We start from the raw sequence: 25,252 nt of genomic DNA, 5'->3' as shown, positions 1-25,252 counted from the left end.
GTAAAGCATGCAGTATCTGTGAAGTTCAATAAAGCAAAGCACAATAAAATGAAGTGTGCTTGAATGTATCATACATGGTAACAAGAATACAAATACCAGATTAATGCATGTATACAGACACAATGCTTCATATATTACATGTTACAGCACAATATTAACTGCATAAACTATAATAATTTAAGGATGCATATGGTAATCCCTAGAATAATTTCCAAAACTATATAATAACAATGCAAAGAATTGTAGCTAAAAGACCACAAAACAAAAACAAGAAACATGTGGGACAAACAGAAACCAAAGAGTAATATAGTGAACTTAAATCCAGCTGTAACAAGACTTACATTAAGTATAAGTTGACTAAGCCTTACAATTAAAAGGTATGGATTGTCAGACTGGGTTGAAAAAGAATAATTTTCTTGTTGCTTTCCTGTATGGAGACTACCAGTTTTAATTCATAGCCTTTGAATTATCTTTCAATGTTTCATACATTTTAATTCCCATTTTGATTTATTCTTTGATCCATAAATTAACCAGAATTGTTCTGACATTTACAATCGTATGAAAATGTTTTCCTTATCTTTGTGACAATTTCCAATTTAATTGCAGTCATATAATGTAGTCTCTGTGCTACGCATTTTTTGAAATGTATTGAAGTTTACTTTGTGATTTAATAAAGGGTCACATTTTCTTAATATACACCTGAAAGAACACACATTTTCTAGTAGTCAGTTTCAGGGTATGATACATTTCTGTTCAACCAAATTTTGGAATTTTGTGATTCAAATCTCCTATGTGTTTACTAATATTTGTCTGTTATCTATGGCTAAGAGAGGTATGTCAGAGGTTCCCAGCAAGATGGCAAATGTGTCCATTTCTCTTTGTCCATCTTCCAATATCTGCTGCATATCTGTGGAGGCGGCTGTTTACAGCCACCCACTCCACAGGAACACCAAAATATGGCAAAAGCACTGCTCCCTGCAGCCCTTCCCGCCGCCTTTCCCAGCTCTCTCCCAGGCCATTCCCCTCAGCGTGCAAACGTGCTGTCATTTCTCCCATGCGGAAACAAACCCTCTATGGACCCCACTTTCTTCTCCTGGTGCCAATTCTCTATCCCTCTGCACAGCAAAAATCCTTGAAAGCTGTCCATCCACTTTCCCCTTCCTCTGCTTCCTTTTCTCTTTAACCCAGTCCAATCAGTCTTATACCCCGACTATGCCACAAAAACTGTGACGTTCACAAATGGCGGTGCCACTGCTGCCTCCTGTGGTTACTCTGCAGTCTGTGTGCCATCTATGTCGTTTGCAGTCTCCGTGACGTAGGTGGGCAGACCTTCCCTTCCCCACTCAGCGTCTACGGCCCCAGCCTCCTCTGGCTTTCCTCCTGCCTTGCTGGCCACTCTTCCTCAGTCTCCTTTACTGGTTCCTCTGTGTTTCTCAGACTTGACATGTTTTGAGTGTCTCTAGTCCGGTCCTTGAATTTATTTCCTGTGTTTTCCTTTATGAAGATCTTATTCAGTCACATGGCTTTAAAATTGTCTACATACTGATTTCTCTCAAACCGGTAACTCCAACCTTATCCTCTCATAAGACTCCAAAGCCATTTATTTAATTGCGTTCTTGTCCTTGCCACCAATACATATCTCAAATTCAACAGGTCCGAAAATGAGCTCCAATGTTACCCTAATCCTCCAAAATAAGAAAAAAATAAACTGATCCCTTCGGTCTTCCCTGTCTCAGTTGATAGCAATTCCTTCCTTCTAGTTGCTACAATTCAAAATTGCAGTCTTCCTCAAGTCTTCTAATTGTCTCATATATTCAATCCATTAGCAAACCTGATAGCTCTGTCTTCAAAACATACCCAGGATTTTAATATACCCCTGTTTCTACCCACGCTTGCCTCTCTATGGTCTATTCCCATCACCAACATCCAGAGTATCCCCTGTTATGCTGGCCAGGTCTCATCACTTCGCTGCCCAAAGCCCTCCAGGGGCTTCAGGTCCCCAGGGAAAGGGCATCATGGTCTGATCCCATTCTGCCTCTCCTGTGCCCGGCCCTAGCGTCCTGCTACTCATCCCCTCACTCCTGATCAGACCACAGCCACTCCCTTATCACGCTGGGTACACACCTTAGGGTCTGGGTACTGTCTTGGTGCTCTCTGCCTGTTACAGTCCTTGGCAATAGATTCACGTCTGCACGACTAGAGCCTTTCTATTGGTGTCAAAATCTCGACTTCTTAGTGAGGACTCCATGAGTCTGCCTCCGCCCCTCCTTCCTCCCCCCACTGCCACAGCACCGGTTACAGAGATCAACTCTCGTGTTTCTTGTCTGTCCACCCGAGGACTGTATGCCAGAGTCAGTGCCTGACCGCGATTGGGTGCATAATCAATATTGAACGTGGTATTATCATTTTTCTGAAGTATCATCACACACAATTTACCAGTATTATCATCATGGAAGCTTAATATAAATACAAATACAAAACAAACATAATTTTCTGGAAACAAGAACAATAATGTATTTCTAAATTTCTACCTCTGATTCTGTAAAGCTGATGAACAAGACCATCATCTATCTATCTACCCATCCATCCACATGCATCCATCCGTATGTTTGCACGTAAGTAGCTTCAAATACAATTATTTTAGTTGACATGCAGACATTTCCTACTTAGGTAGTGAAATGAATTGTTGCTTAGGTGTTTATAATACTCCTATGAGAAAATTCTGTTTCATTAGTTTATATTTAAAACTCTCATCTTTATAAGCGATTTAAAAAATGTTATCATCTGCCTGGGATAGAGATAGGAAGTTGATTCTTATATTTAATTTAATTGCACTTTGTTGTCTTATTGTGAGGTAAATTACATGATATTATAATGCATCTAAATATCTGGGAATTAAATATTCATTAGTGTCTGTGAATCAGCATAAACCTGTATCTGAGTATTTTGTATCTTGAAAACACACCTCAAAGTAATACCAAATATGGCACTGAATCTAATGGAACAATAGAAAAAAATTAGGAGATAAATATAATGCAAAGTGTGTATTGTATTTGGATAATTGAGTTTTCAAAGTGTTTTATTATGAACATTTCCAGAGTCAAGTTCTAAAATGTTTATTATCACTGAATATGTTGATTGCAGAATTGAATTACATCATTAATAAAAGATGATAAATTTCACAAAATCATATAAAAGTTTTCTTAGTCTTTTCTGGGAACTGAATGTGTTAATGGTTTCATGTATCCAATAAGATTTTGTTTAATAAACTGAAGACAATTTTTGTGTTATTGGTCAATTTTTTCATACCTTTTACTTTTTCAGTCATTAATTTTTATTTAATTATCACTGAGTCCTAGAAACAATTCACAACTATTAAAATAAGTATGTTTTTCATGATGCCTCTTTATTCTCACTCTTGATTGCTTCACAAGAGTCTCAGGAGAGCAGTGGGGAAAGGGAGAGGTAAATGAAGCCAGAATCTCACCTCACTTTCCCTCCTGTTGAGTATTGGACAACAGTACTTGTGTGACTTGTTATAGCAGTCGGTTGCAATTTAGCACTTCAAATTAATGACTAATTGTGCCTAATATATTTTCCTGGAGATTTTAGTTGATGAAAATTGCTTTGAGTTCTAAAATATTTTCAGGGATCAATTAACATTAGGTAACTGGGAAAAGATTCTGAAATTGTTCCTGTGGTTAAAAAACAAAACAAAATCCACCTTTATTTTCCCAAATCTATTTTTAACTTTATATAGCCTAAAACACTCATAAGTAAATATTCCTTTATGAACATAAATAATAATATAGAATATTCGTTAAAAATATAACCATGTGAGGTATAAGTTAAAAGATATTTGGAAAAGAAATATGAATATTTTAGGAGCACTGAGATATTTTGGTTTTGGATTACTTGTTTTTTAAAAGTCTAATTCAGTTTGATATGCATTTATTGAACAATGTATTCGTTCATGGCATTATGTTAAGTGCTGACAAGATAAAGACGATGTAGTCTCTCCCCTCAATAAGAACTTAAAGATACTTCTCTTTGTTATACAAGTTCACCTCTCAAGTTATGAAATTAACCTCCCTGAAAAAAAATGTGACTAAAAGTTTACTTCAGACAAGGGATTTTGAGGGTTTGCACTGCTTCTCCTTGAGCATAAACTAATGGGTGTTCGTTGAGTGATCCATATTCTTTGGCCAGAAATTTACATTTGAGCTGTGAGACGTATTTAGCCCAAATTATAAGAAATAGCTTAATCTTTCTAACAAATCAAGAGCAAATATTTGGGTACGTTTTTTGCCTGAAACACGATAGGTGAAAAAGACATTCTTCTATGAGTTTTCAAGTATTAGATAAATCTAGCTGAAACGGGCTTCCAAAATTTTCTCTGCTAGAGAGAAAGGAAATGGAACAGCCACAAGGAAGCAACTTCAAGTATGAGAAAATCACTTATATGTTGAAACCCGTTTTTCAAATCCTCACTATGGATCAGTGATAATTTGGCAAACTTGTTTATTAGTAAGCTTCCTCTACACTGCAAAATCATAAAATGTAAAATTATAAATAGAATAATACAAAATGTGGTCTTGCTCTGTTTATAGTAGGAACTTCAAAATTAATAAAACAAAGTAGCTGTATTAAGGACATAACAGTAATGAAATATGTATAAAGTACACAAAAAAGACAACCAGATAGGAACCGTATTTGGACATCCAAGTATAAGCGCTATGGGTTTCAGTCTGTAACTGGATTTTCATTCAAGCAATGATAACCCTTCCCTGGCATCCAGTTCATGACTGAATGGCTAGTTAGATTCCCCAAGTTTAAAATGTTTCTTTTTCTTTTCTTTTCTGTCTTTTTTTTTTAAGAGATGGAGTGTTGCTCTGTCACCCAGGCTGATCCTCCCTCCTTAGCCTGCTAAGTAGCTAAGAGCAGGCACGCACCACCACAACTGGCTAAATTGTGGAAAAAAAAAAAAATAGAGATCTGGTCTTGTTGTGTTGCCCAGGCTGGTGTCGAAATCCTGCCCTCAATCAATCCTCCCACCTTGGCCTCCCAAAGTTCTGGGATTATAGGCGTGAGCCATTACACCTGGCCTTCTTTAGTTCTTTAGTCTTTAATGATTTCTGAATAGCCTGCTTAGATTCTCTCTAGCCAACACATGTGCACAGAGCCCAAATTTATGTACTGTAAAAAATGCCAACCCCCAAATCAATGACCTAAATTAAAATCCTTGCTATGCCCTTAGCCAGCTGTATGAAGATGAACAAACAGAATCAGTCTTTCTTGGCATTCCCTATCTGTAAAACAAGTTTGCTGAAAAAGTTTACCTAAAACGGTAGTCTTAGCCCTGGGCTGGTGTGCATATGGCTCTGTGTGTTTCCTCGTCTGCGGTGGGGCCAAAGGTGTTCATACAGCTATTCTGGTGATGCCGATGGGAAAATTCACAACAAAGGACTTTTGAAATGGATAAAAATATAAACATAAATGTAAGTTAAAAAGTTTCAGTTATCACATATGTATATAAATTTTTCTAATGAACTATGAGCAACTATCATTACTTATAATATGGTAATTACTAATGCTTTTATATCTGGAAATCATATGTAATATGTAATCATATAACATGTAAGATTACACACATTATAAATTACTATGAGAAGATTATATAAATATGGTTGTATATAATTAGAGTTGTTACATATAAATATATATTGTATATAATAGTTACTATATATACATATATATGTTGTATATGATAGTTACTATATACAAATATATATGTTATATATAATAGAGTTACTATATATAAAATACATATATGTTTACTATAAAAATAAGCAAATAGATAGCTCAATATATAGTTATTCTTAAAACTCAACAACTTTGGGCCGGATGCGGTGGCTCAGGCCTGTAATCCCAGCACTTTGGGAGGCTGAGGCAGATGGATTACAAGGTCAGGAGTTCGAGACCAGCCTGGCCAATATGGTGAAACCCCGTCTCTACTGAAAACACAAAAAATTACCCGGGCGTAGTGGCATGTGCCTGTAGTCTCATCTACTCAGGAGGCTGAGCCCGAAGAATGGCTTGAACTTGGGAGGCGGAGGTTGCAGTGAGCTGAGATCCCACCGCTGTGCTCCCATCCGGGTGACAGAGCGAGACTTTGAAAAAACCAAAACCAAAACCAACAAAAAAACTCACAACTTTAGAGAAACAAATTGTTTTTTGAAATTTTGCTTCCAGAAAATTGCTTATTTGCTTTAAACTAGCTTAATTTTTTGTTTCTGAACAAAAATTGTACCATGTGGGTGCTGCCCACTTCCAGCAGTGATTCTATACAAGTGGATTAAAATAGCCAACGCTTTGGATACAGAATGATACTCCATGGTTTTTCATGTGGTAATGTGCTTACTAACAATGTAATGAGGATCAACTGGAAGCCAGATCCTGTGTAATGTCAATGACACGAGGCTAAATAAGAAAACATTCCTGCACTTGAGCCATTCGTCGCCTGGCCCTACTGACATGCCATCTTGGAATAAAATCTCCGGTACTCACAAACTTGAAATCCACACTTGTTTATTATAAACTGATTATAATTCAAATTAAAACAAAATATGAAATTCCACCATTATTTTTATAGTTAACTTTGTTTCATTTATACTCAAATAATTCTCAGTTAACTGAAATCACATTAATTACTCAAACCATTCCTTTGAACACTTAGGGACTCTGCTAGACTGTGGGGATAAAACCAGCTATGCTCATAAGCCACCTCTTTGATGAAAAAACAAAAATGTTCTTATATGTGGTGTTTGCAAATTTTGTGGTATAAATACTCCTACTGCAGTTGATTTCAAATAACCACAATGTAACCACCAGCTTGCAAAATTCTTGAATATTTAGTGATCATCTCTCACAAGCTTGTATCAGCCAGCTTTAGCAGACCACTAGATAAATCATAAATAAGCTATATGATAGTCTTCATATATTAGTAGGGAGAAACAGGAAGACATCTAACAGAATCATTATTTTAGTAAAAGTTCTATGGAAACCCAAGAGGAAGGAATGCTAGTGGCCAGGGAAGGCTTTAGCAAAAAGGGGATATTTGAATTGTGTCTTGAGGGAGGAGGAGGACCTCCCCAGGGTGACAAAGCTTCTCCAGGTCGGGGTGGTGTAGAAACACGAGGATGGGATGTCTTGACAGAAAAGGAAATGTATGTAGAGGAAAGTGTATAGAGCATAGTATGTTTATATTTTGGAACAATATGAGATGACCAGAGAGATGGGAGGGGCCAGGAGAGAAGAGGCACATACAGTAAGAACTGAGGGGTCTGAGGCAGAGCAGCTATGAAGGCACTTGTGTGTTATATTAACGAGTTCAAGCGACTTTGGTAACTTCCCCAATTGAGCAGAGCAGTGCCATGCTGGGCTTTTCGTTTTAGGAAGAACACTCTAGAAGCAGTATAGGGGATGCTTTGGAGGTGAGAAGAGGGGTAGCAGGATGGCTTAGGAGGCAGCTTCAGTGCACTATGAAAAAATAAATGAAAGCTTGGCCTGAAATGTTAAGTTTGAGGTGCTTGTGAAGATCCATTATTATTTAAAACAAATCTGCCCACCCTGAACAACAGCCAGTGGGGAAATCTGGTTTTAATGATAACGATAATGATTTTTAACTACATAAACATATTCTCCTCAATCTGTTTTCGCTTTTCATTGTGGGACTTTGTTGTCAGCAGACAAATCTTATTGTCTTCTCTTTTTTGGTGTAATTAAGATGGTAAATTGTGTGGAATGTTCCTTTCTTGTCAAATCTCTATATTATCTTGCTTCAGTCAACTGAAAATGTATTTGACTCTAGATGTAGTAACAAATCAGATGAGAAAATAAGAACAAAAGGGCATATTTGATTCACATGCACATTCTGACTAGTCCGGCATTCATCAAATTTGATATTTTATGGAAATTCAGTGATCTTGCCAAATGTGTAAATAAAGTGTTAATCTTACTTTAAGGGGCAAACCATGTTTTGTACAAAAAACAAAAACTGCTCTTTCAGAGCTAATTCAGCTCACAAAAAATCTGTCTACTGTTCTTATCATACGTTTATCTCCCCATCTATATCTTTTTCCCCAGTTTTGAACTAACACTTGCGTATTTCTAATGTAGTGAAAATTATTTGTGCTCTGTTTGAAATCTACAGTGTCCCAGCACAATGCTGATGTCAGCACACATAGGTTTCAAACGGATGGGTCTTAGCTGGCTTCTAGTTCTTTGTGCCAGAAACGGATGGGTCTTAGCTGGCTTCTAGTTCTTTGTGCTGGCTGTAGTAAAGGTTCCATGCAGAAATGTTAAACTTCAGGCACTCGGTATCTTATGTCCTCATGGCATCCTGCCAAACCCCACCACAGCCGCTGTTTCTTTAGGACATATTAGCAAACATATGAGTGGGGGCAGAATCTGAACACCACTCAGGTGTATGCCTGCTTGAAAAGCTGCTTTTCTGCTAAGGATAAAAGCATTCATTTTTTATTATCAGAGGAGATAAAGACAAACTTTTATTTGAAGGACAAATTTTAAACCCGTGTGAAAATTATTTTAAGGGCATGTTTATATCAGAGCAATTAAACTAACGAAGTAGTATATTATGATGCAGTTACAAGCAGGTGATTTTCAGGAAAAATTGGTTCCCCACTGCCCTTTTTGGGTAAATTTAATATTACGAAAAAAATTTTTTGGTACTACTATTAGATAGGTAAAGTTCTTTGAAAGCCCCTTCCTGCCAACTGGAGGGTCCACGTCAGAAATTCCCTTCATCTGTGCCCCCTGGGCCTCCAGGCCTTTGAGTTAGTGACGCTCAGGAATAGAGAAGTGCAGAGATGTATGCATCACACAACGCTGGACTGGATTCACCTTTTTTTTTTTTTTTTAAATTTGGTGAATTATTTCTCTGTCACCCAGGCATGAGTGCAATGGTGCAATCTCTGCTCACCGTAACCTCCATCTCCTGGGTTCAAGTGAGTCTCCTGCCTCAGCCTCCTGAGTAGTTGGGATTACAGGCACCTGCCACCACGCCTAACTAATTTTTGTACTTTTAGCAGAGACAAGGTTTTGCCGTCTTGGTCAGGCTGGTCTCGAACTCCTGACTTCAGGTGATTCACCCACGTCGATCTCCCAAAGTACTGGGGTTATAGGCATGAGGCACTGTGCCCAGCCTGGATTCAAATCTTAGCTCTTCTGATTATTAGTTCTGTAACCTCTCAGAGATTCATGTCTTCATTAATCACATGAGAATAATATTGTTCAGTTTATATAGGTTTTGAGAGAACTTCCTAATCACCAGTGGAAAATGTTTGTCATTTAGTGAATACTCAAAATGTTACTTTACTTAGCAAGTATAATTACTAGTAAACTCCAGATTGAACGGAAATAATTTAGTTAAACTCTCTTGATATTTTCAAGTAGCTCACTTATTTTGTCTTCGCAACCACAACTTCCTTGCCCTTTCTCTTTGTATGTCCCTTATTCTATTCTTTTACAAAGTTACAGCAGTTAAAGCATGGAGATTCATTCTGGAGGAGAATCAGTTTTGTGTACTCTCCTATGTTCTCTGCTTGTAATAGAACTGTCTCCAAACTGCATGCAACATTGCAAACACACAGTGATGCTACATATGTGATTTCATGGGATAATATGATAGCCAAATTTTCAAAGCACAAGGAGGAAGAGAAAACAGTTAACTTTGTCAAGATAAACTAATCTTCAAATGACAAAATTAATATGTAAGCAAATGTTAGAAATAAGCAATTCAAGGACTGATTGAGAAGCTCATGGTCATTTTCTATGTATCTTGAAAAGCATGACAAACTAGTACGATATTCTTTCTTCTTACTCACAAGTGGAAACTTCTCCTACTGTTCCTAGGCTGCCAATTTTTTTCTTTTTTCCTTTGTGAACCAGAGTCCATTCTGCACTCTTTCTCCCTGAGGTACGTGTGCCTTTCCAAACCAATATCGCTCACTTTTTCCCTTGGGTTATTTTCTTGTCCTGTCTTATTTCTCCTGGTGCCTTAGGGGATCCTTTCAACACACCTCATAAGGGCCAGGGAGTCCAAGAACAATACTTACTTTTATTACCATGCACTCCATCCTTCATCCAAACAGTCAGTTCTAAAATATGTTGAACTTCAGGTTCACCAGTGTTGCTGGCAGGGACAGGGGAGAAGGAAGATTTGCCAGGGAGATTTCAGAAGCACACAGAGCAAGAAGGCAGGGAGAGAGGGAACGCCGTGTCTCGGCTTCTTACCTCCCTGTATATGATAAACATCATGATGCCAGTTTCTTCAGCTCTGGCTGGTGACAGTACGGGTTCAACCGTCCCATGCTTTCCCCATTCTGTCCCTTGTTTGTCATCATTGTTAACTTTGACTTTGGGCAGAGAAGACTTCACTCTACAAAAGCTCTTTACAAAGGAAATGGATACAATGAAAGAAGAGTTCTATTTTTTTGAGTAACATTGTGGAAGTAAAGAAGGTCTAGTTTTGTCTCCCTTCCACCTTTTCCGTTCTCGCTCTCATCTCTCTCAGGCACCATAGACCCATCAGTCTCCTTCCTTGCTACCTCCATCAGAGGAACATGAAGTTTTTCTTGCACTTGGCCCCACAGCACTTCATGTGTCTCTACTGAGAAACATATCTAGGACAAGATACAGTGCTTGCCTTACACATATAGTATCGTCAAGATTGCTCAAATCTAATTGCGTTTTTCCCACATACTAGACATAAATTACTTGAGGGCAGGGATTGAATCTTCTCATCTGTCTGTAGCTTTCAGCCCTGAGCACACTGCCCTGAGCATGGAAAATGCCCTATAAATTTTAGCTGAATTAAATTGACGAAGGCTGTTTTTGCTTTGGCAGATAAGGATAACGAAAAGTCCAAATCCATCATGCCAATCTCTTCATTAAAGTTCCCATTTCCTTAACTAATTCCAATTAAGCCATTAAGGCAAGTATGGCATTAAGGCAACCTTTAGAGCCAGAAGATAAAGGTGTAAATTTCAGTACTCAGTAGGGGCTTAGGTTTTCACATCTGTGAAATGAGGTAAGGCTGTCTTCATGGAAACGCTGTGCAGAATGGAAGGATTTCATGTACTACTGTGTATCCCAATCCCAGGAGGGTTTGTATGTAGAAGAGGAACTGGAAACAGCCCAGTACATTCACAATAGAGGAATAATCAATGGGTGAGGTCTCATTCCAGAAACTCCACTGGATCCCTGTCTCCCACATTTAAACATTTGATTTCCCTCTCAATTATTTTTTCTTATGTAACTTGAGATATTAATTACAAAAAGCGTGCAGTACATAATTTGTTGGGATATTTTCTACTAAGTGGGCCTAAAACTAGGCTTAATTGAGAAAGATTCCAAGATTCATTTTCCATGAAATTTTTCTGAGATAAAGCAAGAGAGCAAAGAAAGTAAGATTAAATCATAGAAAATAAGGCAAATATACATCACTCCCTACCCTGCTTACTTTTTATATAACGCCAAGATTATGAGCAATACAATGCCGAGAACCTGCAAATGAACAATTGGGGGTGGGTGTTCGCTCTATGTGTAACTCCAACAGGGAACATCTAACATCTTTTTCAAATACTTAAGCAAAATTAAGAATCATGCCCAAGGGTTGACTAAAGCTATTTTATTGTAAAGAATTATTCAAGCAGCTCTTATTCCCACTCAGTGAAGTCAGGACATTCTAAAACATAATCTTGCAAGCTAGGTGGAGTCATGCTGCCGAGGGGGCTACTGATAGGATATATTCTTGAAAATACTCCTTTACCAACCCTATAGGAATGCTGTGCACCCTTTTTGATTATCACAAATTTGTGTTTAAAATCTTCGTATTTATGTACTATGTACTTTGAATACATGAGCATGATACTTTAAATTTGCTGAAGTATTTGAAAAAGATGTTACAGGTATTCGCTGTTAGAGTTAAATGGAGAGTGAACACCCATTCCAAACTGTCCATTAACAAGTTCTCAGTATTTTACTGTGCTTTGGTATTCTTGAATATATAATATGATATAGGAACAGGTTAAATACATTAGTTCTTTGTTTTTGTAAGTAACTCATTACAAATGATTTGAGAAAATTAAGGTAAACTTTTACATTGAAAGCGTCCTTAAGAGATTTTTAAAGTCAATTGACCCCGAAGGTCCGTCATTTGGAAACGGTGGATTCTAATGCAGACACTGGAAAGAATTTTAAGGGACCTGTAATCAAATACTATATTTTGGCTGTTGGTAATTTACTGAACAGTTGACTTTTGGTAATTTGCACTGAAGGTGCTTTGATGTATAAGTAATCCTATTTTCTTTTCACTTACAGTTCAAGCACTTTGGGAAACACCTTCACTATTTCAGACCATTCAGGCAAATGATTGCTGCAATACCTCAGGGAACAGTTTATTCTTCAAGAAAATTTGGTGGAGTGTTTTTGAATTTTTGTTTTCTAAGGACCTCTGTACCGATAATCTAACATTTTAGTATCTCTCTATGTTTCTAGAATAAAAGATGCCGTGCACTACAGCCACCAATTCAAACACTCTCGTCACCCTAAGAGCTCTTGAAATTGCACCTGGCGGAAAGCATTTCCCAGCCAACTGGAAATAAGGAAGAGTTCCCTTCCCCTCATCCTGTTTGTTCCTGAAATGCTCATGAATCTTCATTTCTACCTTCAGAAAACAATTGCTAGACTGCTTGTATTTTCCTTAGCTGTTGAAGCTCCAGTGTCTAAGGATGTAAACATTTGTTTTAAGACAATGTTTCCTTTAATTATATATCTTAGAAGAGCAAATCGCCTACTTAACTCAATCCCTTCAGAGGTTCCCAGTGAGAATTTATACACCTGAGCCCTAAATGGAAATTTGGGGTCATTCAGTGTTTCTGAAGGGCAGGCAGGTGGATATCAAGTCCACATCTTTTGAGGCATTACTTTTAATTACTTTAAAAGTAAACACCCTTCCCGTTAGAGTTGTGTTTCTTCAATTAATGAGATAACAGAGCAGTGTTCCTAGGACACTGGCTGCTCCTCCGTGATAGCAAGTAAACTGCACAAGCTACATCTGTAATTGGTTTTCTGATCCAGCCTCAGCAAACACACATGAGTGAAGTTCATGGAGGGGATAAACGGATTTAGTTACCTTCACAAGCTACCTTCAAAGAGCAGCTTAATTTTGTTTCCTTATAGCAGCTTCCCTTCCCCCAGCCCATTAGAGCTTCTTGATTTATGATACAGTAGTTGCAGCTCTCCCAGTCAAGACAGGATTTTCTTCTGTCAGAAAATGTGGCTCCCAAGGATACCGCCCTGGGAGAGTAAATGAGATTCTAATAGTTCCAGATTATTACGAAAGGCAGGGTCAAGGAAATAACTTTTATTTTCTTTCTATTAACCACACATAGCAATGAAAATTCTCAATTAATAGGTTAATTTATATGATTTATAGTTCAATATGCAGAATATTAATCATGAGACATTAAAAGAAATGCTTCCTGTTAATATCACTCTTCCGTAGTATCTAAGTTGCTTTGTAAGCTACATGATTTGTTACAGTTAGGCAGGCATGTTACTGACGAAGGCCAAAATAATATTGGAAGGCCCCAAGGACCATTTGTTTTTACTAATGCTGTACAATTTTCTCTTGATCAATAACTAGAATTTGCTTCCTTGGTCTTCTAAAGTCAAATGCATTTACAGTGGGATCTGTTGCTATTTTCCTGAGTATTTTGTGTATCAGAGCCTCCTTGTAAGTGGTTTGCTATCAATAAATAATCAAACAACAACATACTGGAGGTCATTACCCTTGAAAAACCTCAGTGGTTTAGAAATTCAGTTCAAATTTTGTACCTTATTGTTATCAATACAATTTATGACTAAATAGCGGTAACATTACATGTGGGATGTCTACATGAACTAAGCACAGAATCTGTTCCCAAGATCTTGTGGTCTAAAAGGGGAAACCGACAAGAAGCCAGACCATCGCAACGCGACGTGGCCAGCGGAGCAATCCATGCAGGAACGTGCATCGTGACGGTGCCCCAGCGGCTGGGAGAGTCTCTGAATGACCTTTAGGCCAGCACTTCCTAGATACTTGGTCATTTTACTGGAACTCCTTAAGTTCAGTCACCGGTTACATGCATAATTGGAAAAGAGTTTTTATGGATGACTTTAGGAGCCATAGCAGAGAATTAGCTCCTAAAGTCATTATTGACTCTTCTGCAATCAGAAAAGCACCATGATTAAGTAACAGTCTCTGTGGCAAAGCCACCTAGAACAAGCAGATCTTGGAGTGGAGTGAGTCTAGAACGTGCAGTTAGCTTTTGGCCTCTGTGGAGAAGGGAGGTGCTGGAGCCACCCTTCACCCACACCCCAGTTATGTGCATTTTCATTTCTAGGTGCAAGAATGGCCCTGCAGCAAGAAAATAAAGTCTACATAGAAGATATTTTAATTTATAAATTTTAATCTAAAAAATGTATGTTATTCTGCATTACAAGTTGTAGGGTGGGATATTTAATCCCACATATTTTACTCTGTTGTGTATTAGAAAAACTAAGAAGATAATGCCCTAGATTTAATTCAGATGACTTAACATTTGAAGCTCTTATCCCATGAGTTCTGTTCTTTGCATGAGAGAGCCAGTACACACACACCTATGTTAATAGCAGCAATATTCACAATAGGCAAGAAGTGGGAGCAACGCAAATGTTGATTGATAGATGAATGGAGCAACAACATGTGATATGTACTTACAAGGGAACATTACTCCGCCTTAACATCATGGAAAATCCTGTCCCCATGCTACAACATGAGTGTACCTTGAGAACATTATGCTAAGTGAAATAAGCCAGTCACAAATTGACAAATACAGTAAATTTCACTTATGTAAACTATCTAAAATAGTCAAATTCATAGAAACAGAAAGTAGAAGGCTGGTTACCAGGGGCTAGGGGAGGAGGAAAAGATAAATTGTTGTTTACTAGGTGCAGAGCATCAGATTTACTAGATGAAAAGGTTCTGGAGATCTGTTCCACAACAATGTGAATATATTCGAACTATCAAACTATATACTTAAAAATAGTTAAGATAGTACATTTTGTGTTACGTGCTTTTTCAACAAAATGAGATCGTCAATCTACTGTTTTTACATTTTAAAATATTACTATATCAGAAATCTTGACTAGTGAAATCCACTGTGTATATAGATGTAGGCTGGAAGAAATATACTACAAAATAAGCAGTGCATGGCACACATTTTTGCCATGCAATTTTAAAAGATGATATGCAGAAAAGGCAATGAAAATACACCAAATATAATGATTTAATCCTGACCTGGAAAATGATTTAGATGAACTCTCTCTCACTTATCTGAAAATAAAACTGAAATCCCCTTAAAAAGGAAGTATAAGCTCACCAGTGCATGTAACAAATCTGTTGTTTGGAAAATCAGATCTCATAATTGTACTTGGGGAGGGAAGGAGGGGAGGGAGCGAAAGAAAGAAGGAAGGAAAGGAGGGAGGAAGAGAAGGAAGGAAGGAAGGAAGGAAGGAAGGAAGGAAGGAAAATAGAGGAGGGATAGAGAATAGAGGGGAGAAAGAAGGAAAAAATGTAGGAAATGAAGCCTGGATGCAAAACTTAATTCTTAAAGAAAGCTTTATGACATTCTCGTTATTCCTACAGAACCTGCCATTGTAAAGACACATATTGCAAATGACATGGAACTTACAAAGAAAGAAACTTTCCAAGATCTAACGTGTAGTTCTAGAAGCCCACGTATTTCATTCTCTACAAATGAAAACCAGACTGTTTTTATTCATTCCGCATTTTCCCCTAGAGATTTATTTGGCTCCAGAAGAGAACTATACTATATGCTTAAAATGATTGCTATTAATGTTGACTTTCAGACAGGAGAAACATTTGAGATGTAACAGGGAAGGACTGGCATGCTTCGCACACTGTAGGCATTATATTTGCTATCATATTGGTGTGAGATAAGTTTATTGCAAAATGCAGATTACCAAGTGAAATCTGGGTGAGTGTTTCAAGGCAATCTTGAGCATACGCTTACGGTGCCGGTTGAAAACATTTTAGATTGAGAATGAGAAGGACTTAAGAGAGCTACTCCAAGAAGTGTCTGTGAATATCAGAATGACATATTTAGGCACGTTTCGTTCTACCAGTGACCAAGAAGTGATTATCCTTTACATGGTCATTTCACTGAGAAAGACAACAAGGAAAATGGCTGAGAAAAGGATGGTTGATAATAAATAGAATGGAACGTTGGCACCACAGGAAACAAATCTAGAATTGGAAGGCTATGAATGTGCACATTTTTAGATTGAGGTGAATGAGGTTGTGGGGAAAGTTTGTGAGTTTGAATATCTCTTTGGCTCTCTATACTCTATTGTCTTTTAATCTATTAAAGAAAATAGTTTCATTATACTTTCTCCTTTTAAACCAAGGAGAGTTGTTTTCTTCTTTCCTGATGGAAGAAATCTGTCACATGATAGTTTGGATGTGTTTGTTTTTTTGGTAGAAAGACTCGTAATGACTAGATGACAAAACAGAGCAGCAGTTTCACATTCTCCTGCGAAGGACTTAAACAGTTGTTTTCTGTTGCCAGAAACACCCATACAGACTTAAGAGCAGACCATAACTTTCGTACTTATGGGCTTTAATAATGGAAGGAGTGTGGCTATATCTGAGGAAAATAGATTTTTTATCTTATCTTTACAACGCAGGTTAACTCTTTTAGTGAACTTTGCCTGAATTATTATGCTTTTTACTTGATTGCACTGTATTTGAAGATATACTTTGTATTTCAAATAGCACTCAGCAAATGTATGTTAAACATTCAGTTCTGGCCTGGGGTGGTGTCTCACACGTGTAATCCCAGCACTTTCGGAGGCCGAGGCGGGCGGATCACGAGATCAAGAGATCGAGACCAGCCTTGGGGTCTCAACAACCTTGGGAGACCAACATGGTGAAACCCTGTCTCTGCTAATAATACAAAATTTAGTTGGGCATAGTGGTGTGTGCCTGTAGTTCCAGCTACTCGGGAGCCTGAGGCAGGAGAATCACTTGAACCCAGCAGGCGAGGTTGCAGTGAGTCGAGATTGCACCACTGTACTCCAGCCTGGCGACACAGCAAGACTCCATCTCAAAACCAACCAACCAACAAAAAAACATTCAGTTCTATAATATTTGTTGAAAGCTAACACTATAGGAAAGGATGTTTTGTTTATGAAATCTTCTCACTTTCTATTTAATTGCTAGAAAATTACCTGACTGACAGAACACTTTCTAGTGTTTTTTCTTAGAATTACAGAAATCACAGAATTGAGTTTTTTCCATTTAATACAAGCTAGTGTAAATCTTGACTCCACTCAGAAAGTAAGTAGCAGTGTTCTAGGTATTTACTATCATGCTATCTGGAGAGTAACTCATACTTGTCCTGAACAGAAAAAAAGACAGTGGTAATACAAATAATATGTTGTGTACCACTTTTAACTTTTCAATTTTTTCTTGTGTGACTTTTAATTCTTACAACAGTGGTGTAAACTAAGTTGGGCGTATGGTGAAAATCAAAGTGTTTAAATGTCTGAGCTTGCACACATATGTAGTCACTAGGGAAGCCAGGATTTTGTATTTAAATGAGAATGTGGACTCAGCTAAGGCTCAGGGAAAAACAAAGGAAAGCTGATAATACACGCCAGGCGCACACACACACTGATGTCCAGATGCACACACACTGACAGCCAGGCACACACACACTGACGCCCAGGCACACACTGACACCCAGGCGCACACACACACTGACGCCCAGGCGCACACACACCCTGACGCCCAGGCACACACTGATGCCCAGGCACACACACACTGATGCTCAGGAACACACACACACTGGCGCTCAGGCACACACACACGCTGACACCTAGGCACACACACACACTGACACCCAGGTGCGCGCACACACTTATGCTCAGGCATACACAGGCTGACGCCCAGGCACACACTGACGCCCAGGCACACACACATTGACACCCGGGCTCACACACACACTGACACTCAGGCACACACACGCTGACGCCCAGGCACACACTGACGCCTAGGCGTACACACACTGACACTCAGGCGCACACACACGCTGACTCTCAGGCGCACACACACACTGACACCCAGGCGCGCACACGCACTGATGCCGCAGCGCACAAACTCCCAAGAGATTTCGCAAGTGATTTGCAATCTGGCTGTGTCTGTTCCCAATTTGGAGTTTGCATATATCCATACTTATGTTTGTAATCCCATGGTAGACTTTATCTTTTTCCCATTACTCTTCTGAATTCTTTACCCTTCTTGGATGCGAACCCTTTGTCATTTGACTAGTGACAGAGCAGACTTGCCTGCTTTAACGTGGCTGAGCATGGCCATGTGTTTGGCTTGGCACATGATCAGTGGATGGATGTTAGTCAGTGTGCCAGCTCTGAGCATCAGCCCTGGGAGGCAATGAATGCCACAAAACTATCCCTGTTCTTCTGGTCTTGGGTAGCCTGCTGGTCCAAGGAGAATGAAAGGCAAGTGGAGCATAACTACATCTAATATGAAGCTTGGAGCCAGCCTGGCTGACTCAGTCCAGGTCAGCAGGTTCCCAGATGACCCCCGCTACATGGAAAGAGTGCCGAGTGTGGTTTTAAGATGCTGTTGTGGGCTGTTTGTTTCCTGGCACTATTGTTACACTAGCTAATATCCTATGTATTATGTACTATCGGCAGCCAAGAAATAGTTCTAATTCATACAGGATTGTGAATCCTCATGCAAAAAAGCTCTTTTTCTTTTCCATTCTTAGGATATAGTAACGTAGCCTCTTGGATCCAAATAAAATAAGCTCAATAATATTCATTGTTACATAACAAATAGCCATGCTAAGAATGTGCCATCATAATTTAATCACACTATACTGATCATCAGGATTCTTCTTTATAAACAGAGAAGATAATATCTCTTCATCCCACCCCTTGGAATTCATGTGTTCATTTACTAGCTTATTCAATTAATAGGTGTTGAGAACCTCCTATTTTCCTAGAGTATACAACGGAATAAGATAAATCCCTTAATGACACAGGCTTCTAATCTATTAGGTGATAGAGGAAAAGGAAAGGCTACTTTTCAATACAATGAACACGATAATGAAGCTAAGTTCTTGGTAGTGTAGGTAGACAGTGGAGTATATTTTAGGCAGGGGAAGCAATATTTGAGTTGAGCCTTAGAGGATTGGAGAAGGGGAGGACAAACAAGCTTATATTCTCATAAGCTTAATAAGTACAACCAGAAAAAAATAACTTGACACTAGACAATCTGTCTTAACAATTTTAACCAAATAATCAAAGTTAATTTAACCAATAGTGAGACAAATGAACATCTTCTACCTCCTGATCTGAAGCACTGAGGACACAGTATTACTTATGCAGTGCTTTTTGCTAAAAATGCATAACCTGAAGCTAATCGTGAGGAAGGATCTGACAAATCTGAATTGACAGACATTCTACAAAATAACTGTCCTATACCCTTTAAAAATGTCAGTGTCACGGAAGACAAAGGGACACGGTGGAACTGTTCCGGATTAGAGGAGACTTAAAGAGCACGATAACACATTTGCTACGTAGAACGTTATTGGGACAATTGGCAAAATACGAATAAAATCTATAGGGTGTATAATAGCATTGTATAAATGTTGATTTTCTAATTTTGATATTTGTACTATGGTTAAGAAAAAGAATATTCTTGTTTTGAAGTAAACACTAAAGTATTGAGAAGAAAAGGGGAAAAATGTGTGTGGTGTGGTGTGTGTGTGTGTGTGTGTGTGTATCAGAAAAACCAACACTTCTTCCTCCCGTGTAGTCGACACAACAGAATGTTGTGTGACCAAAGTGTGGTGGATTTTTCTCCAAGCCAACAGTTCATTCTCCAGCAGACACCAACTGGGTGTCCTGCAAGTTATCTTGATCCTGACGGTAGCCAGAGTCAGTGCAGAACCCACAGGGGAAGAGCCCGGTCTTGTAAGATGCCCCCACTTCAGCTGCCCATCACAAGTCCCAGGTGGCGACCTTGTGTCCTGTGCTTCTGACTGCCCAGCTATCCACAGAGTTTTCCGGACCCTCTCCTCAGGTGTAACAGTTTGCAAGAACAGCTCATAGAACTCAGGAAAACATTTAACTTATGTTTACCTACTTATGACGAAGATACAGATGAACAGCCAGACGGAAGAGATGCACAGGACAAGACATGTGAAGGGGCAGAGCTTCCATGTGTCTCTGAGTGCAGCAACCTCCAGGCCCCTCCGCGTGTTCAGCAATCCGGAAGCTGAATCCCAACCCCACAGTGCAGGGGTTTTTATTGAGGCTTCATCACGTAGGAGTGATGGGTCATCAACTCCATCTCCAGCCCTTCTCCCCGCTTCCTGGAAGATGGGTGATGGGGCTTAAAGTTCTAAGCTTCTAATTCTGGCTTGTTTTATTCTGAGGGCTGGTGCACCCCACCCCTAGGAAACCCCCCAAGATCTGTTGCATTCTAATAGAAGTGCTCCTGTCAATTAGGAAATTGCAAGGGATGAGAAACTACATCAGAAACCTGGGTCAAAGAAAATGATTAAAACAAAAAAGGCATCTACCACCCTCATAGCTCAAAAAATCAAGAGAGTTTTAGGATCTCTGTGCCAGAAAACAGAGGACTGAGACCAAATATTTATTTTGTATTGTATCACAACGTCACTGTGTGTGTGTGTAGGTGGACAAAGAGGAAGAAGAAGGTGGATAGAGCAAATGTGGAAAAACATTAATATTTGAGGAATCTGGGTAAATGATGTATGGGAATTTCTTCTACAATTCTTGCAACTTATGTGTGATTCTGAAATTATGTCAAAATAAAAATTAAAGTAAAACAAGACAAAAGGGTTGATCCTGGGGTAAAATGATGACAAAATTAAAGGTACCAGAAATAGTATGTATAAAGTCATGGGTACATGCCCAAACTTGACATGGAAAAATAAAGACTAATGGCTCTCTCTTTTCTGCATTTAGATGTAGCATTTTACTGTAGGATTAGAATACTGACTTTTCTACATGAAAACAAAACTCACAAAATTGGAATGGGCTCTGAGGGTTGTACCAATGTCAATTTCCTGGTTTTGATATTGTGCCATAATTACATAAGCTGTTACCGTTGGGGGATGCTGGGTGAAGGGCACACAGGACCTCCTGGACTTTTCCTTTTTTATAGATTCAACTTTCTGTGAATCTATAATTACTTGAAAACGAAGGGTTGGGTTTTTAAAAAATACTTTTCTAACTCCCCCACACAAAAGAAAGCTTATTTTGTTAACCTCATATTGGTGTGAATAACTCCATGTACTGAGATTTTTACCTCTAAACACGACTGAGATTTTTCACATTTATGTTAGTAAAAAATTTAGCAAATTTAAATTTAGTATAAAATTTCCAAGAACCATTTATTTAATATTCCATTTTAGGATAGCAGAGATTCTCTCCTTGACTCAACTCCAGCCAGCCTCCCCTGAACTCTCTTCTCCACTAGGGCCCGACCTTGGCCTATCAAGACTTGAGCAAACACTAGCATAGTTTCCCACAGCTGAAGGCCGCAACCCTCAGGTGACCCCAGTCCCCCATAAGTGCCTGCCTGAGCAAACTCAAGGCTGCCAGAAGAATTGACTGCTCATTCCAACCAACACCTGAAGCTGCAGCCCCTGCTTCCCAGCCTCTGTGTAAGGGCAGGAGCCTAACGGTAACTCGTGTCCAGCTTTGGCAAAGAGTAAATTTTATTTTTATTTGCTCTGTCGCTATGGCATCCACATTAGCCATAGTGCTGCAGGATTTCACATTTCAGACAATCTCAAGCAAAATGTAATCACAGCTCCTGTGAATTGTCCATCTGCTGCACACCAGATACTGTGCTTTCCTTTATTCCCGTCCATGCCTCATCACAGCCCCACAAAAAGAAAACAACAGCAACCCCGTGCACAGAGCAAGTGGCTTGGTGATAGGGCTGGTACACGGCGCGGGAGACCGCGGACCCGGCGTGGCACATCGTGGGAGCATCATTCCGCGCCGCTGGTCAGGTTGGCCTGCACGAGCGCTTTGTGTGCCTCCAACTGCTGTCACTTCCTAAGAAGCTCAACAATGGTCCATGGAGGAAATTCCAAGGCCGATCATATTAGAGCTTTACTTAATTTTTGATACTTGATGGCTGATAGCCTTGAAGCCTGACCTCGCCCTCCTCCTCTTTGCTCCTATCCAGGCAAGCTGATGAGACTGTCTGGGCTGCTCTCTTTCGGCACCCACGGGAAGGCTCTGCCCCACCGGAGAACCTCACCCCAGCCCCACCTTGGAACCATCACGCCAATCTCCTTTCCTGGCTCATTCAAGCCACTTTTGGATCTGCTTGGGAATTGCTCCCTGATCTCCCCAAAAGGTCTCATTATGCAAGAAATAAAGCTTTTCCTGTTCTCTTGATGTATGTGTGAAATCACCAGTCTCGACTCTCAATCAGATTTTGTATGGGGAGTCTCTCGTACCTATTCAGAGTGGCAGCAAAAAGATGAGCCACTGAAATGTTTAAATGTAAAGAAATCTATATTTTCAATTCAGTTAATCTTCAGGCCATAGAATATAACTTGTCTCTCATATGGAGCTTAAAGTTAGCATTTAGTTGACATAAATGCTCCAAAATTCACTGTACATGTTGATACTAATACGTCCCATACTGTCCAGTAACTAGGCACATTTCTACTTTCATTCTCAAAGATACAAAGATTTCTGGTTTGTAAAAGTAGCTTGGAATGTTCTTTCTGTGAAAATAACAGATTTACAAAAACACATTTGGTGTGCATTTCTTCTGAGGGAATATATATTTCTTTAGAGAGCTTAGAATTGCTTATGAAAACAACATAAAACCTGTCCGTATTCTATTATGGCCCTATTTATACCTTCATTCCTAATAAATATTTTGCATTCATTACTGACTTTTGACTTTGGGTGTAATATAAAGAAAACATAAAAGTATGAAATGGTGGTTACAATTTTCAGTTTTAAAAAGTCATCTTCATGTTTCTTTGGAAAAACATGTCTCCTCATGAAAAGAAATAGTCAACAAGTTCATATTTTTTAGAAAAAGTTAAAAGCACATACTGCCAGAAAAACTAAATTCTCTCAAATTATATTAAGCAAAGACAAATAAACTTTTATGCATTCCTTGCTTTAGCATTCCCACAAATGCATACTTGCTTTTTTTAAAAAAAGAATAATGATCAGAGAGCACAAGAAAGTTAGTAGAAAGTAAAATTTTACACAGAAATGTAGCTGCATGTTTCAGTATTAACAGAAGTCCTGCAAGAGAATTACCATGCCGTATTTCAATATTAATACCAATAAAAGGAAATACCAGTTTTGAGAAGCAGTATAATAGCCCTCTGCTGTAATTTGGCCCGCCTTAGTGGGAGACAGTTTTGACTCCCTGTTCTTCATACACATAAAGCTGTAAATACGGCCGCTTCCCTATTCAAACCCAGAATGGAGAAGTCCCTGGTAAGAAAGTCTCGCTTAGCATGAATTTGTAAATTATTTTTCTCCAGCTGTACTTTTCAATCCCATGCACAGTATCTATGTCAAACAAGCTAAACAGATTCAATTTCTCTCCTCCAAGAATTTGTTCAGGCCATACTCAAATGTATAGGCTTTAAGTGGGGTAGGTCAACAAGAGAACAGCCACTCAACACGGGTAAATCTTGTTTATGAGGGTGGAAAGTTTTAATGCTTTACTTGATTCATTGCTAGACAACCTTTCCAACCAAGAGGCCACTGTTTTTACAGGTAGCTGCAAAGTATATCAAATATAAAAGAAACAGAAATAATACAAAGAAAAGAAGAAGCCATAAATAATTTCAATGTACTTATTTAAAATTGCATTAAGTAGTCATCATTAATTTCTTAGATGTTTGAGAGCAAACCGTTCATAAGTTGCCTGAGGGTAAGAAACTAGCAGTACAGAAGAGGAGATAGAAATCTGAATGCAAAAAAATAAATAAAAAGAAATAGAAGAAATCTGAATGCACGCCGGCAACAGAGTGTGATGAGTTCAATTACAGAATTATCTACCAGATACAGTAGACTCATTAGCTTTGCCTTAACTACTTAAGTTCACCAAAGCAGACATTTAAGTTGGACATAGAAGAAAGGGAGTCAGGGAGGGCAGGGAGAGGGTAAGAAAATGGGGCTGGGACACTTTTTAGGAGTAAATGGCCTGTCCAAAGCACAGAAATATGGAAGACCTTGATAGATTTTGGACAGTGTAATGAGAACAAACTGAGTGGCAAGAGGACTGTGAGATGAGACTGTGGGGCTGGTGGAACCCATATAGAAAGACTGGTGATGGAGGTCGTGGAAGACCGATTTTCTGTATAAGCCATAGGGAAGTGTATCCGTCAGGGTTTTTTGTTTGTTTATTTGTTTTTTGTTTTTTGACAGAGTCTTGCTCATCACCTAGGCTGGAGTGCAATAGTACAATCTCGGCTCACTGCAACCTCTGCCTCCCGGGTTCAATTGATTCTCCTGTCTCAGTCTCCTGAGTAGTTGGGACTCCAGGTGCACGCCATCACGCCCAGCTAATTTTTGTAGTTTTAGTAGAGACGGTTTTCACCATGTTGGCCAGGATGGTCTCGATCTCCTGACCTTGTGATCCGCTTGCCTCGGCCTCCCAAAGTGCTGGAATTACAGGCATGAGCCACCCCACCTGGTCCAGTCAGCGTTTTCTGCAAGAATCACAAACAATTCCAGCCATTCTGAGTGGAAAGACGTATAACACAGAAAGTAAGATATTTTCAGGATCTGTAGAAGGTTTAAGGAGTAGGTCTGAGATCAGCCTCTTGGAATTGCATTACACTTCAAACAACACAGACTGGAGTGATAGAGCTATTCTCTCTGAGGCCACAACACTGGAACTGTGCTGGAAATAAGGGGTTAAAATTGGCATCTCTGCCAGCACCACCTCTCAATATTCTGGAGTCTGTATAACAGACACTGGTTGGCTGCTGGAGGCCACCTCACCAGAACTATGCTGGAAATAAGGGGTTAAAACTGGCATCTCTGCCACCAGTGCCTCTCAATATTCTGA

This window comes from Mandrillus leucophaeus, unplaced genomic scaffold (genome assembly GCF_000951045.1).
Source record: "Mandrillus leucophaeus isolate KB7577 unplaced genomic scaffold, Mleu.le_1.0 Scaffold217, whole genome shotgun sequence".
In the NCBI taxonomy this organism is placed as follows: Eukaryota; Metazoa; Chordata; class Mammalia; order Primates; family Cercopithecidae; genus Mandrillus; species Mandrillus leucophaeus.
The sequence above is the reverse complement of the archived record's forward strand: the minus strand, read 5'-3'. Positions refer to the sequence as shown.